General features: G+C 40.9%; 1 pseudogene; it reads left to right on the forward strand.

The window, feature by feature from the left end:
• The first annotated feature begins 364 nt into the window (after positions 1-364).
• On the forward strand, positions 365-1,719 carry Nono-ps10 (non-POU domain containing, octamer-binding, pseudogene 10; annotated as a pseudogene).
• The last annotated feature ends 15,087 nt before the right edge of the window (positions 1,720-16,806 follow it).

Here is a 16,806-nt window from a genome sequence, read left to right on the forward strand (position 1 = left end):
GGTTCCCAGCAGAGTCTGGGTGCCCCAGGAGCTTGAAAATCACAGCCTTGGCCCCAGTCCACACTGTTTCTCACCCTGAGAAATACGGGCTGGGACCCCTATCTTAGGTTAAGTTCCGTCTCCCCTGAGCATGTTTGTGTTACAGAAGACCAGCATCCCAACAGGGAGAAACGAATGTAGCCTAGCTCCTGTGTTTCACTTCAAGCCGTGTCCTGACACCCCAGTAGTGAGGCAGAAACATAGAACCACAAGTTGTAATTTTATATGAAATATGTAAATTCAGAGCAAAGAACTGTGGGCAGGGTTAGAGAGGACTGGGAGGCAGACACTTTGCTGTGTTCAAATCTAAGTCAAGGGTGCAAAAATGCAGAGCAATAAAATCTTTAACTTGGAGAAGCAGAATCATACTCGAAGGAAACATCATCAATACCACCATCATCAGCACCATTAGCAGCAGCAGCAGCAACACCCACTCCCACCAATACCTGCAAATGGCCAGCAGGCCAGCCGCCAAAATGAAGGCCTGACTATTGACTTGAAGACTTTTAGGAAACCAGGAGAGAAGGCCATCACACTCGTCTCTTTGTGGGCAATCTTTTGCTGACATCACTGAGGAGGAAATGGGGAAACTTTTTGAGAAATATGGAAAAGCAGGCGACGTTTTCATACATAAGGATAAAAGCTTTGGCTTTATTCGATTGGGAACACGAACCCTAGTGGAAATTTTCAAAGTAGAGTAGGGCAAAATGCCACTCTGTAGAAAGCAGCTGAGAATACGCTTTGCTTGTCATAGTGCATCCCTTACAGCCCACAACCTTCTTCAGTACGTGTCCAGCGAACTGCTGGAAGAAGCTTTTTCTGTGTTTGGCCAGGTGGAGAGGGCTGTAGTCATTGTGGATGACGGAGGGAGGCCCTCAGGGAAAGGCGTGGTTGAGTTCTCAGGCAAGCCAGCTGCACGGACAGATGCGGTGAAGACTCCTTCTTGCTAACCACATTTCCTCAGCCTGTGACTGTGGAGCCTATGGACCAGTCAGACGATGGAGAGGGACTTCCAGAAAACTGGTTATAAAAAACCAGCAATTTCACAAGGAGACAGAACAGCCACCCACATTTGCATAGCCTAGGTCCTTTGATTATGAGTATGCCATGCTCTGGAAGGCATCACTGAGATGGAGAAGCAACAGTAGGATCAAGTGGACCGGAACATCAAGGAGGCTCGTGAGAAGCTGAAAATGGAGACGGAGGCAGCACGCCATGAGCACCAAGTTATGTTAATGAGGCAGGATTTGATGAGACACCAAGAAGAGCTAGGAAGAATGGAGGAGCTGCATAACCAAGAGGTTCAGAAACGAAAACAGAATTCAGGCAGAAGAGGAACGCAGGCGCTGTGACAAAGAGATGCGGCGACAGCAGGAAGGATTCAAGAGAACCTTCCCTGATGCGAGAGAGCAAGAGATACAGATGGGCCAAATGGCTATGGGAGGTGCTATGTGCTTAGAGAATACAGACGCCATGCCTGCTCCTGTAACACCTGGTACTCCAGCTCCTCCAGGACTTGCCACTACGATGCCAGATGGAACCCTTGGATTGACCCCACCAACAACTAAACATTTTGGCCAAGGCGCTACAATGGAAGAAATTGGAGCAATTGGTGGAACTCCTCCCACGGTCAAACATCCAGCTCCAGGAACTGAATTTGCTCCAAATAAACACCTCTGATATTTCACAAAGTTGCATTGTCTAGTTTCCTGCAGCCCTTAAAAGAAGGGCCTTTTTAGACTAGCCAGAATCCTACCCTGGAAAAGTGTTAGGGGTTCTTCCCAACAGATGGGTCTTCCGTGCTTGTACTACTCTGGGGACTATGCTTGAAGGGAGAGGGGCAAGGGAGGGGTGGTATTTAACAAATCAAAGTCTGTGGTATAGTGCGTTATCACATCTGCTGCATTCCTGAAGTTGATTGATTGTTGACGGCATGGAGAACCATAGAAAAATGGACTCAGAGCTCCATTAATCTTGATGTTCTCTCTCTCTGTCTCTGTCTCTCTTTCTCTATCACACACACACACACACACACACACACACACACACACACACTTTAATTACTTTTCCATCTTTATTCCCCTCAACCCCAGGGACACTGCCATACATACCACAAAACCTAACATCCTCCAATGACCCAGCCCTATTCCTCATTCACTCTCAGGTGAGAATTCAGACAAATATCCACAAAGGTTACAGCATACATACAGTTCTGTTATATCTCATATCTCATATATGACCCCTTCATGTCCTAAGGAAGACATTTTCTCTAAGAGATTTGCATTTTTGAATATCTTAAAAGAAATTTTGTGTTAATTTGCCTCCATCTTCTTCTTGGGAAAGGACTACAGTTTTGTGTCTCTGCTGTTGCTGTCCACAGCTTTTCTTGATAGGCCAAGTACAATTTCAGTAACAGGGTGGCTCTGTGCTGAAGGTCTGACAGTAGCTCTTAGTCTTGTCTATCTTAGGTAGTTACACTGTGCATTTTTAATGGTGTACTCTAATCTGTTCCTGATATATTTAATTTGAAATTTTTTCTGAGAAATAGAGCAGTAATTCAGCATTACCTTATTAAAATACATTTGATATAAAGGCAAATGCTAGCAGCAAACCACTGAACTGAGAATGGGCCCCCCGTTGGAGGAATTAGAGAAAGGACTGAAAGAGCTGAAGGGGCTTACAACCCCATAAGAACAACATTGCCAACCAACCAGAGCTCCCAGAGACTAAATCACTCCCCAAAGACTATCCATGGACTGACCCATGGCTCCAACTGCATATGTAACAGAAGATGGCCTTGTTGGGCACCAATGGAAGGAGAAGCCCTTGGTTCTGCCAAGGTTAGACCCCCAGTGCAAGGGAATGTGGGGGTGGATAAGGGGAGGTGGATGGGGAGGGGGACACCCTTATAGAAGAAGGGGAGGGGAAAGAGATAGGGAGCTTACGGACAGGAAACTGGGAAAGGGAATAACATTTGAAATGTAAATAAATATCCAATACAAAAGAAAGAAAGAAAGAAAGAAAGAAAGAAAGAAAGAAAGAAAGAAAGAAAGAAATATAAAGAAATACATTTGAAGCCTGAATGTATATATTCATCAAAATGAGTAAATATTTAACAATAAATTTAATCAAGGAATGGTATATTTTAAAAATTGTACACTATAATTCAAAGAAAACTTGAAGACATTAATATATGGGAGACATCTATGTCCACAGAATTATAGACAGTATGTTTAAGATGAAATATCCTCAATTGGTTCACAGATTCATTGTATTACCTACCAAAGTCCTAAAGAGTTCTGTGTTGGTGACAGAACAAGAGTAAGGAACCAGAGAAGCCAGACCTTTAATTCATATTGAACACTGGGAAGCCGAGGCCAGAGGATTGACAGTTCAAAACACATTGGGCTACTCACCACTTGGAGATGGAAGCAGAAGGGTCAGGAGTTCAAGGTCAGCCTCAGCTACAGAATGAATTCAAGGCCAGCCTGGGTTACATAACATGCTGTCTCAAAAATAAAATAAAATGCCCAGGAATGGTGATATGTGATGTTGCTTCTTGTCCCATTCTCAGGAGGATGAAGTGTGAGGCCTGAGGATCACTTTAACAGCCTAGTCGGACATTATTGTGAAGCCAGCTTAGTACTTGCTAGGTGACCAAAAATGAGCTCATAAACACAGAGTCCTCAGCTTCTACCTCCCACATGCTTGGATGACTAACAGAAAGGTGCCACCATGTCCAACCCCAAAAGGAATTTTTATACATTTTGATAACCCAACTCTAAGATTTATCTGAAAACAAAAATAAATATAAGACTCTAAACCACTTTAAAAGAAAACAATCATACTACGCCATTTTAAGACTTAATATCAAGCTGTATTTATCAAGACAGTAGTATTAGTGAAAAAATCAATACAAAAATTAAGTCTTACTACAGAAAGATATTTACATAAAATATATTTAAATTTTATAATTTTATTCTCTCTCGGTGAGTGAGTGTGTGTGTGTGTGTGTGTGTGTGAGTGTGTGTGTGTGTGTATAAATCGGAATACAGTTTTTAAGATTCTGTTCTCTCCTTCCACCACATGGCTACCCTACTCATGAGGATTGACATCAAGTGTCTTTGTATGTTGGGGTTGAAGAATTGCCCCACAAACCACACAAACAGTGCTCTCAGTCAGACAAGAATAGTTTATTGAATGTACACCCTAAGACCGATCAATTAGAGCCGTAACTCAGAATTTGGAGCCTGAGGCTACGACCCTGAACACTTTGTCAGCTTCTAAAGGCTAAAACCTCAAAACCACAATGAGGTCATACGCAGGTGCTATGAGTACTGCCTGGTGGTCGACCCTAACTCAAGCCGTTTTAGACAGAGGAGTTCATTGACCTTTAATTTGATGGGTCCTATGTGAAGCTTATATTTGTGGAATTTCTTAAGACTTACAAACCTCACACAGAGCATAACAGGATACATGATCAGCATGACCTTGCTCTGAGCAAGTTATTTTTCTGTGTGACTGACAGGCATATTACAGAAACAGTATAAAATAATTGTTAGGTATGGAACAAAATGGCTACAGCTATGCTGTGGAGTTGTGACAGGCCTCAACATTATACACTAAGCTGTCATCTCCTTTCTCTTCTTCCTCCTCTTCCTCCTCCTCCTCTTCTTCTTTACAAAAATTTAAATGCATCTTCCAACCTCTCTGCCCAGCCTGATGCTACACCTTTCTCCAGGGTCTAGCTGAATAATATTAGTCTTTGTACTTCATCAAAGGAAGTTCTCTTTGGAACGATTCTAGAAAATCAAAACAATCAAAACGCAGAGTTGTAGAACCCAGGCCCATGGATACATCTGTAAGACAACTCCCAAAGCAAAGGCTCAGAGAATTGTTGTGAAAGAGTGGGTGGAAAGATTCTAAGAGTCAGAGGGTCAGAAAATTTGCTATGAGATTGTCTCCAAGAAATGTCAGAAGCTACACCAATAACATCTCATCACCATAGCTGCCTAAACACGAGCTGAACAAAGATGACACAAACAGACACACTAAGGTGGATGCCAAGTTCAGAGTGTGGGGATACTTATAAAACCTCAACCCTACGCAAAGAACTACAGGCAACTTAGAAATAGTCAAAGTGGAAGATAGAGATTTCTCCTGGGAAGATCATACCAGTTCATTTTCCAGTACCAAACAGTGAGACCTGAAAACATACAAAGAAGCAATTCATACAGACTGACCAGGTTGTATTTTTGTATCTAGAAATGTATACATTATATAAATGTGCCAATTAGTGGGAGAAAAACAGTAAACTTGAAATAGAGCAAGGGGCTTATATGGGAGGATTTGAAGGGAGAAAGGGGAAGGGGGAACTATGTGATTATTTTGTTGTCTCAAAAAGAATATGTGAAAGAAAGAGAAAGGAGAGAGACAGACAGACAGACAGATAGACAGACACACCATGTCTTCTGCTTCAGTTCCTGCCTAAGATTCCTGCCTTGAGTTCCTGCCCTAACTTCTCTCTATGAAGTATTATGACCCTGAGAGTTATAAGATGAAATAGTACCTTTCTTTAATCCCAAAATACAAGTCCAGCTGGGCAGCAGCAATGTCCATATTGTGTTTCTTCAACTATTGAATATTCAATATGCATAAAAATAAATTTCAATCTAACACATCGGTCATATGAAAATTAGCTTAAAATGAGTAACAAATATAGATGTAAAATTAAAAGTATAAAAAAATTCTAAAGAAAACTAGAGCAAATTTCCAGAAGTCTCTTGGTTACTGGTAGCAAAATATTGAGTTGAATAGTTCTGAAAAAGTTTGTCAGTCTCAATATAAACCACAATTGCTCTTACCATGTGACCCAGCACTTGTACTTCTGGGAGATTATCCCTGATGAATAAGAACATGCCCACACCAAAACACACAATGTTACCAAACACCAGTGGAAATTCTTTATCAAGGCACCATTAATACTGTGCATCTCTCTATGGGTCTCTAGAACTCTGAATTCATACACACAAGTATCCACTTGCTCCTTCCTGGATGACCTGAGAGTGTCTGATGATCAATTTGACTCAGTTTACCCCCCCCCCATCTTTTATATTAAACCTCTTTCAGTTTGTTCTTTATTCATTTGCTTGCTGTTGGTTAAGCCAAAATCTCTCTTCCTCCACATGTCTAAGAAGTGATTTAAATATGAATAGTATCAATTCTTAAAATGTTTCAAGATTCCTGTATCACTATCACCCGTGCCCTTTCTACTACGCTTGGAAAAATCACTTAGAGCTACATTGTAAAATTTTCCATTTCCATTCTGAAAGGCCATTTCACCTAAAAGGTCAGTCAGTGTCTTTTTATGTGACTCAGAAGGTGCATGAACATTGATTCAATTACCTCATCTTTAAAATTCATAATAATCAATTTGTGCATCATGGGATTTAATGTTCACACACAAACCCCTTGAGGATTCAGTCACTGAACAGAAAAAGAACAGAGACAACTACTCAGGAGAGACTTTGTTAGCTGTAGGCAAGCCAGGTCCAAATATAAACTGTTGACACCCCAGCTCTGCTGTCCCACACGCATAGCCCTACATCCACTGACTCCTTATTATTGGATGAGTTAACTAATGAATTTGGATCTGTTTGCTTGAGGAAACATCTGACTGCTAATTTGTTTAAATTTATTTCTTGATGTAAAATATCAATGCCTTAATATGAAGCAGTGAGGGGCACGAAGAGGTGGCTCAGTGGTTAAGAGCATTGGCTGCCCCTTCAGAGGATCCATGTTCAGTGTCCAGCACCAACACAACAGCTTACAATCCTCTGTAACCACAGACCCAAGAGAGTCCAGCCTGGTCTGCATAGAGAGATTTAGGCCAGCCAGGCCACCTAGTGAGACTCTTGTCTCAAACAACAACAAAATGAGGAAAATGGGATTGTTCATAGCCTAATAGAATATATTTACATTTATCTTGGCATGGTCGTGTGTTACAAATGCATGATTAAAAAAGAACATCTGAGATAAAAGTCACTTAGTCTATAAAGAGGAGTCTTGCCTGCACCTTTAATGTTGAGCCAAAACATAGTAAGAGGAAAAGACCTACGTTTTGTAAATGTCGAAACTTACTTCACAGTCAAAAGGTTTTTCTGTAGGCTGTCAGTGTGATTTTAAACTGTGAGTTACTATTTTGTGACAAATTAACAGAGGAGACACTGTCTAAATTGTGCGAGGGTGGGGGGGAGAAGGAAAAGTGAGATGAAAATCAGATACATTAGATCAAACAGAGGAAAGGTGACTTATCCCAGATTTCCAATAAACTATAACTTTACCATTTTTCTGCTTCTTTTCTTTCTTTCAGTCTTCAATAACATTTTCAATACAAATTACAGTATTATTTTGCAGCAACACTTTGTGTTCTTTGGTGGGTTTATTCAGCTAATTAATGTCTTTTAAAAAGAAGGGCTGAAAGCCGTATCAAGAGAAATAATTTCCAAGCTGAAATTTATATACTTGAAAGCTGATTCCTATGAAGATGGTTTGGCTCTATAAAAAGAGAAGCAATCCATCAGCTGCCCAGACCCAGACATGGGCCTGCTAGGATTTCTTTTTCCTAGGAAATTGCTGCTCTGATGGATTCTTGTTAACCCTAGTGGGCTGGGATTCAGTGGCCAGGTCTAAGTAGACACTAAAACAGAATGTTTTATTGTCTGAGACCAACATCTCCATGTAGTAGTTGAAAGACAACGAAATGTGTCAGAATTGAGAGAAGGACTCATTCCCCTTCCTACTTTACCAGTCTACTTCGCTCTAGCTTTTGCTCCCCTCACACCCCAATGATTCCATAGTTAATCCCATATTAAATTTATTCACCTGGAGAGGAGAAAGCTACTGAAGATTTATCCTGACTGTCCTAGCACCCTTGCCTACTGGACACACCAGCTCTGCTATTTCTTCAAACATCACAATTCTTTACAGACCAATGCACTAACTGACAGACAAACAGAACCCCCTGCCAAGCTCCTTTCCTGAGTAGCTCTTTTCTGAAGAGCTGCTACTAGGACCAGCAAGCCCACCACCACCATGCAAGACACAGTCAAAATGATGGAGACCTTATGAGACTCTTTACACCCAAAAACGTTTTGTTTGTTTCTTTTGTATTTGGTTTGTTGTTTTCTTTTGTATTGTTTTATTGCAGAAAGGGATGGGGGACACAACATCTCAGTGTATAGTCTAGGGTGACAATCCTCCTGCCTCAGCTCAGCTTCCCATGTTCCATGCTTGTGTGCATCGGCTCCAATGTCCTCTCTCTGTCTCTGTCTCTGTCTCTGTCTCTGTCTCTGTCTCTCTCTGTCTCTGTCTCTGTCTCTCTCTGTCTCTCTCTGTCTCTCTCTGTCTCTCTCTGTCTCTGTCTCTCTCTCTCTCTCTCTGTGTGTGTGTGTGTGTGTGTGTGTGTGTGTGTGTGTGTGTGTGTGTGTGTGTTGAGACAGGCTAACACTGTGCAGCCTTAAGTGTCCTGGAACTCACTGTGGAGACCTAACTGACCTCTAACTTGTGGCACTACCCCTGCTTCTGCCTACCAAGCACTGGTAGGCATGTGACAACATAGCAAACTGAAATAGCAAATATTTAAATAATCAATCAGGACCAAATGACTTCTCCAGTGTTTGAATGCAGCATGCATTTAACTCCGGTGCAGTGGTTAACATGGGCTCTGTTTAATTGCTGTGTGGTGAATAGCATAGATTCTGGAGCCAGCCTGCCTGGGTTTGAACCTGCCTTACCCTCCAGTAGCAGCTATGAAACATGGGACATGCTAATTAAGCCACCAATGCCGTCTTCTCTCTACAAATACAAGTTGCAGGGCCCACTTTCCACTGCTTCCTAAGACACATAAAACATTCTCATTCGATCATTAATTGAGGCTTCAATAAGGATACAATCAATAAGGACACAAAAATTTAATTTTTCCCAACACATCTCTTAGTTTGTGAATACTGTGAAGATGTAAGGCTCTAACATCTACTTGAAACTTTTCTCGTGGTATACATTCACTTCTAGCCAGCCCTCACATTTATTTTATTGACATTTTCCCCTTTGGTGTCTAAGATATTCAGAACATGCCTTGCTGAAAGAGTTGTTTTGGAAGAACTAAGCTTAAGTCAATGAGGAAAGACTATATATAGCAATATTAGCTAACATAGGCAATGTAAGCTAACTCTGTACCAACTAAAGACAGTTTCCCTTTCATCAATCAATTAGCTTTATGCTATTCCATGGAGGGAATGTACTGTTGACAGGGACAAGACAGCAAGGCAGTGAAGGTGACTTTTAAAAAGATAATTCTTCTTATGCCCTTCAATCCCTGACATCACTGTTCTCTTTATTTATTGTTTGAGACAAGACAGCACTTCTCTGCTTATCTAATTGGCTTGACAAACATGTCTGTCTGGGTGACTTTACAGTGGGAATGTTGGCTAACACATTGGTTATTTCCCCTCCTTTTCACGTTTTACAACTTCTTGTTCTTGCTTGTGACTAGGAAGCAGAATAAGGAAGCATTGGACTGATGGGCTTTTCATTTGTTCCAGCATTTTGATTGTCAAGACTGTTGGGTGGGTCAAAAAAACAGCATGAAGATGTTTCTCTGGTTTACTCATATCCTGAGTTTTCATCTCTGCTCAACATCCAGTTACTGAGTCACTGGTCTTCAGAAAGCACACGGTGTGTGCAGGGCAGTGTGGCACTCGGGGGTGCTTTTTGAAAAAGCATGGTAGAGCCAGCCTTCCTGCACTGAGATGTTAGTGATGCCATTCTCTCTTCACGCTGGGAAAATCCACAGTGTCTCATGTTATCTCCTGGATACAATGTGATTGGGCTTTTGAAAGATAGCTGCTTACAGAGTGAATTCATTTCTCTCTCAATCATAAGCTAGATCTCCCTGGGAAACTTGCTTTTAGCCCCCTCACTGTAACTGCTCCTGTTCTTTATTTGCCATTTTAGAGAGTCTTGGCTTTAATTAAGTCCTTACCTGGTGATAGCTAGTTTAAGACAGTTTGAGAAAGATAGTTAGATGATAGATAGATAGATAGATAGATAGATAGATAGATAGATAGATAGATAGATAATATCTGGAGGATAGATAGACAGACAGACAGAAAGATAGATATAGATGGATACATGGATAGATAGGTAGATAGATAGATAGATAGATAGATAGATAGATAGATAGATAGATAGATAGATAGATAGATAGATAGACAGACAGATAGATAGATAGACAGAACCATTGTAATTTCTATCAAAGCCTTCTATGAATACGATTTTTAAACCTACTGGGTGCTGGCTAACGGGAAGTGTGTTTGATGTTAATTCTTTTTACGAACATAGAATTGACAATTTTTAAAATAAGAACACTTAGTTATTTTTCTTAAGTTTAATCTATAAAGGGTTAAAGCATCATATGAGTTCTGTACCCAATAACCTTTTCCAAGTAAAGTCACTTTGGAATTTAGCATGAACTGGGTCACTGTTTCCAGAGGCCCGAGTTGTGTCCCCAGATTATTCTGGTTTTGTTCAGTTTCCCTCCAGGAGTCGCTATGCTGTTTTATACACATAGGCACATCTCTTGCCTGAGTGGAATTCAGTTTCACTTCCACCGTAACCACCTTTAGTTTTAAGACGAGCCATGTGTCTGTTCTCTTTGATTCTTGGGAACTCACTTAGAGCCAGCAAAAAAAGGCCTGGCAGCATTGCTATCCAGACATATTTGCCTTGTAGAAGTCCTGTTCCCACAGGAATCAAGATGAGGAAAAGAGACTAGAACTATTTTTTTACATTGTATTTATTTATTTTTTAGGTGAAATTTTTTGAGATCATAATTACAACTTTTCTCTCTTCCCTTTTCTTGCCCCAAAGCCCTCCATGTATCCCTCCCTACTCTCCTTCAAATTCATGGCCTCTATTTTTATCAATTGCTATTGCATGCTTATAAGAATATGCAGCATATATGGGCTGGAGAGATGGCTCAGAGGTTAAGAGCACTATCTGCTCTTCCAGAGGACCTGAGTTCAATTCCCAGCAACCACCCCAACCGTCTACAGTGAGATCTGGTGCCCTCTTCTGGCCTTCAGGCATACATGCAGGCAGAACACTGTATACATAATAAATAAATCGTTTTTTTTTAAAGAATATGTATATGCTTATCCCCAAATGTAACCGACTCAGTATGTGTAATGCTACTTCTGTGTATGTTTTTAGGACTGACCTTTTGGCACTGGATAACCAGTTGGGGTGCTCTTCACAGCAGAGGAATTTCCTCTCCCACTCTGAGCTTTTCTCAGTTACCCATAGTTTTTGAGAAGGTAGGACTGAGGCCTCATGGACTCTTCTCTGTCCGGTGTGCCATGCTCATTGGTGTCTGCTTTGTTTGCTCACATTTGAGTGGTCCTGTTGGTGACATTTTATGAGTATAGCTTCAGGTGTATGTGGAGAGACAATCTCACAGCAAACTCCTTCATCTCCTGGCCCTTACAATTTGCCACCATCCTTTTCCAGTGTTCCCTGAACCTTAGGTGCAGAAAGGTTTTGTAGGTGTATCCACTGGGACTAGGCTTTACAACCTAGCATTTTGATTGGCTGTGGTTTTCTGTATTGGTCTCCATATGTTACAGAGAAGTTTCCTTGATAAAAGGTGAAAACTACACTCACTTATGGGTCACGTTGATTTAAAAAAAACCAAATTGGCATTAAGCACAATGCATTTTCTTTCTTTTTATTCATGCTGAAGTGTACTGAAAAGAACATGCAAGAGTAAAAGCAGATGAACTAAATCTTTGTTCTTATTGGTCCACCTCAACCCAGTGAGACAGAGACTGGAACTGATTTTGTATGCATGAACTGTTGGGAGAAGTGAACGTGAAAATTTTCATCTAAGACAAATTCTTCTGTTGTACAGTGTACCTGACACCAAGGAGCCTCTCCTCAAAGCACCTGAAGCAGCTAATTTCCTGCTCTCATGTTTGTACCCTACTAAAGTCTTTACTCCATGTGGATCCCAGTGCCTTACAACTGTGCCCTTCCTTTGAATCTTGATGGATTCTTTCTAACAGGAAGGGCCACGCTCATAGAAATGCATCCTATGGGTTGGGTTATGTTATCAGCTGTTTTCTGACATATGCAATTCTCATTGATCTTTTTAAAAGAAAATTATGTCATTCAAAGCAGAACTTATATTTTTTATTTATTTCATAGTCCCACATACACCCTAAAACCAGCAATAATAAAATAACTGCTTCGTACCATTCAATGTTTCTATATTTTTCCCACAAACTGCCAATAGCCATGCTTTTGCCAGTATCTTGTTTCACAGAGCAAAGGGTATGATGATATAAATGAAAAATTGGAAAAAATGCTGACTGGAGTCTCAGTAACACGGGGAAAGGAGAGAGAGAGCACATATTCATGATTATCCTTAAGTACACAAAACACACATATACCACATACACAAACACACACACACACACACACACGTGCGCACACACACACACACACACACACACACACACACATAAAAATAAACAAATGCAAAATTTTAAACCAAAAGAAGTAAAGCTGGGTGTAGGAGCAAATATCTGTGGCCCCAGCACTAGACTGAGGAAGGCAAGTAACTTCAAGTTTGAAGCCAGTCTGGATCACACGGTGAGTTCTAGGACCACCAAGGCTTTACATGGAGATCCTGTCTCAAAAAAAGAAACGTCCAGAAACTTAAGCTCACATAATAGAATGTCTCCACAGGGCTTTCTCAGGGTTTCAGCAAAAGGAAAACAAATGAAAGCTACTTCTGATGTTATACACTATTATCCAATGCATAGTAATGGTATCTAAATTCTAATGTAATGTTACTGTAAAATAAAATCTCAATCATTTTTTGTTTTATAACTGTATTTAGACTTCAATAGCGCAGGGACTGGAACTGTCACAAGATCCCACCCTGTGATGCCGCATCGTCTTTTCCTCTGCACTTGGCTGCTGTGTTTCCTCCTTTGTATTTCAGTGCTACATAGAAAGGATGGTTTTGATGAAACAAAATATGACCTGGATCAATTAATTAAAGTGAATTTTCAAATAATCACTTCTTAAAGGGAGAAATAATGAACTAGGAACAACAGTACAAGGTAGTGATGAATTGTAGAGTAGCACTCCACTACAGAGTTAGAAATAGAGAAACAATTAGCTCTGTCTTTCACAACTCATGCCCATTGCCTGCACTAGGTTTCATTTATTAGTTAAACTTTTCCTTTGACAATTTCCTACATGCGTACGATGCATTTTGGTTGCTTTCGTCTCTCCATCCTTTTTTGTCTCCCTTCTATCCCTGCCAATACCCCTCCCTACAGCTCTTTTCTCATATCTGCTCATGTCTTTTCATTTGTTTTGTGACCCAATTCATATGATGACAGAGCCTGGTAGAGTCACCAGTTGGTACACACCTGAAGATGCAGACTTCTCATGCCCCAGAATCAGTAAGTTCAAAGTTCAGAGAGGAGGGGTGGGGCCCTGTGAGCCCGACTCACATCTGTGGTGGGCTGCTGACAGGTCCACCTCGACACAGTCTTGCTATGTAGCTCTGACTGTCCTGGTCTTCACTATGTTGTCAAGGCTGGCCCGAGTGTCTCAGCAATTGTCTTACCTTGGCCCCTTCAGTGCTGGCATCACAAGTGTAAGCCACCACACCTAGAACTTTCATTTAAAGAACCCTTAAGTTTTGGGGCTTCCAGTTCTGTATGCACGGCATTTACCAAAACTACAACTCAGAGCTGGGGCACGGAAACTTGCCCACTTCTAACTGTGTTAGGTTCACTTCCTCACCTTTGTGTTAGGTCCTGCTTTTGACAACTCTCTTTCTTAGTCATGAAAGGCAGGTAGGAAACCTGCTTTCTAGAGCAAATTTCTCTCTCTATCCAGAAACAATAATCATTATCACCAGATAGCTTCTTACTCTTGACTGGCCTTGGCTCCCATGACCTAGGAGATGGATACTTTCAAGAAAGTGGTAGTCAAGACCTTTGTAATAACAGTAACATGCTGCTAACAATCTTAGGCACGGGGAGAACAGAACTTGATAAAGATAGTAGGAAAATCTGTCCATACTTTGAAGCATACAAAAATATCTCCATGGGGGAACTCTTCAAATTTAAAAAAAGCCTATATATTAAATGTACTCATTGAAAAGTATATATTATACATTCTCATGGCAATGAGAACATGGACACGGAAGTGGGTGGAGAACAGCTTCCAGGAGTCTGTTCTCTCCTTCCACCACAGGGGTTCCGGATTGGCCAGAAGGTTATCATGTTTGGTAGCAGGTGCCTTTGCTCACTGAATATCTCATGAACTCTCAAGAGGAAGGTTATTAAATTTATACCTCTGTGATAAAGAGTTGCGATAGTATCGTTTGAAAACAAAAAAATGCATGAGCCTTGTTTAAAAGAATAAGCATTCTTGGAGGATATAATCTATGTTACCTGCCATCTGAAAGGTATTAAAACCTTGTGTGATAATTCAGCCTGAAAATAAGCCTGCAAAGTGATGTGTTTCTTTATTCCAATCATTAATCATAATAGTATTTTTGTGTGTGAAAAATAATCCAAGGTAAATTGATCAGACGTGTGATCTAGTATAGTTTTTACTGTTGAAACAGTTTGTATTTGCTCCTTCAAGAAACTTAGTAACCTTTTATATTTATCACATTCATTTGCCCAGTCTTAGTCTGAAAATAGAGACTGTCCGGCTAATCTGAGAGGAGGGCTGGAATCTTCAGTTTTTCTTTTTTTCTCCATTCTTTGACAATAGGCATTCATTCTCTGTGATTGTGGAAGAGGAGGGAGGATGTTTACAACAACTGCTTGCTTCAGATTTCCCTTTCGACCAACAACAGGTAAAGGATTCTGAAATAACTGTCAACAATTGCTGTGAAACAGTGTAACATCTGAAACTTGCATTGCTTATAAAATGTTCATCTTTGAAAGTGATGCCTTGAGGATCACCTGTCTCTATGCACCACCTCTGAAAACAAAAAGGCAGATTCTCCACTCAAAGGGGCCTTTTCTTCTTTTGAGTCTCTTAGAACAAAAATCTGAGCCACTGTGTAAATGCTCACTAGTACATCTTTTAAACTGTACATTGAATTGCATAGTCTGTGCTTTGAGTGAGGTTTTCCCTTTATCACGTCCAATAGAGATCTCTGAGAAGAGTAACTTAGCCCGCACAGCATCGCCATTTTCCAGGATGCCTGCCAAGTGGGTACTTAGAAGGATGGCCTCTGGGCGGGAGGAGGGCCTTATCCTCTATCTAGGACCAGACACAATCCAGAATGCTCCCAGGAGGACAGGATCTGCTAACTGATAGCACTTTCTCATTTCTGACTGGAGAGATAGCTGGTGTTTCCAAGACTTAATATCTAACTCACACCAGTAAATCATGGTTTAGGCTGCTTCCTTGAATCCCATTTGTCATGTTTCGATTGTTTTGCTGTTCTTGTTCTCAAAAATGTGAATTCTATAATAGATTTAAAGTTAGAGAATAATATGCAGGGTTTCAGCTCTTTGTTGAATCTGATGATCACCCTCCTTAATGTCACTCTATCTGGGGTCTTTTATTTGGTTTTTGGTGTGTGCATATGCATGTGTTTGTGTAGTGTTGTTGTCATCGTTGTTGTTATTTTATTTTGTTTTGTTCTCATTTGGAGGGTGGTTTGGTTTTGTTGTTTGGCTTTTTTGATGTTTGAGATAAGAACTCATGCAGCTCAGGCTAGACTGGAACCTCATTTTTTTCATGTTTGCCAAAAATTAGTGTCACCCAGCAGATTGGCTCTGATACTTTGCAGCTGCAAGACACCGGACAAATCTGATTCTCGGGGTTTTTTAAGACTTCTTTGGTAAAGGCAATGATGTTTACCAAGACATTGAAATAGCTGCAGAGCAACCCACAGCTGTTGAAGAAGGTCATCTTCTGAGGAAGCAGAATGTGAGGCTACGTTCTGACAGATTAGAAGGTGGGAGTAGGGACTGGAGAGTTGGCTCAGTAGTTACAAGCATTTGTTGCTCTTGCAGAGGATCTGAGTCCTGTTCCAAGTATCCATATGCTGGCTGACAACTGTCCCCATACCCAGCCCTCTGAGGACTCACTCACCTGTCTGCCTTGTTTTAGGAAGGTTTGCAAAGCTTGCATTACATCAAACCCTTGTCTTTTGGAATCTTTTTTTTAAATATTTATTTTATGTATATGAGTACACTATTGCTATCTTCAGACACACCAGAAGAGGGCATCAGATCCAATTACAGATGGTTGTGAGCCACCATGTAATTGCTGGGAATTGAACTCGGGACCTTTGGAAGAGCAGTCAGTACTCTTAACCACTGAGCACTGAGCCATCTCTCCGGCCCCGCCTTCCAGAATCTAACAATAGATGATTAGAAAGTGAAGCTGATTAAAAGAAACTGTGTCCTGTCCTTAGACCCTCCGTAAGAGTCACCTGGGGAGAGATTGTGATGAAAGAGGCTGCCGGTTTCCAGGGTATATTTAAACTCTGTGTGGAAGCTCATTGTTTGTATTTCTGTAACTTCTACCCATAAGAAGAATCTGTGACTCATTTTCCCCTCTGTAAAGTCCATAATTCAGGCTCCGGGAGATTTAATGCCCTCTTGTGACCTCCTTGGGCACCAGGAACATGCATGGTACACATACACACATGCA

Source organism: Rattus norvegicus, chromosome 4 (genome assembly GCF_021556685.1).
Source record: "Rattus norvegicus strain SHRSP/BbbUtx chromosome 4, alternate assembly SHRSP_T2T, whole genome shotgun sequence".
In the NCBI taxonomy this organism is placed as follows: domain Eukaryota; kingdom Metazoa; phylum Chordata; class Mammalia; order Rodentia; family Muridae; genus Rattus; species Rattus norvegicus.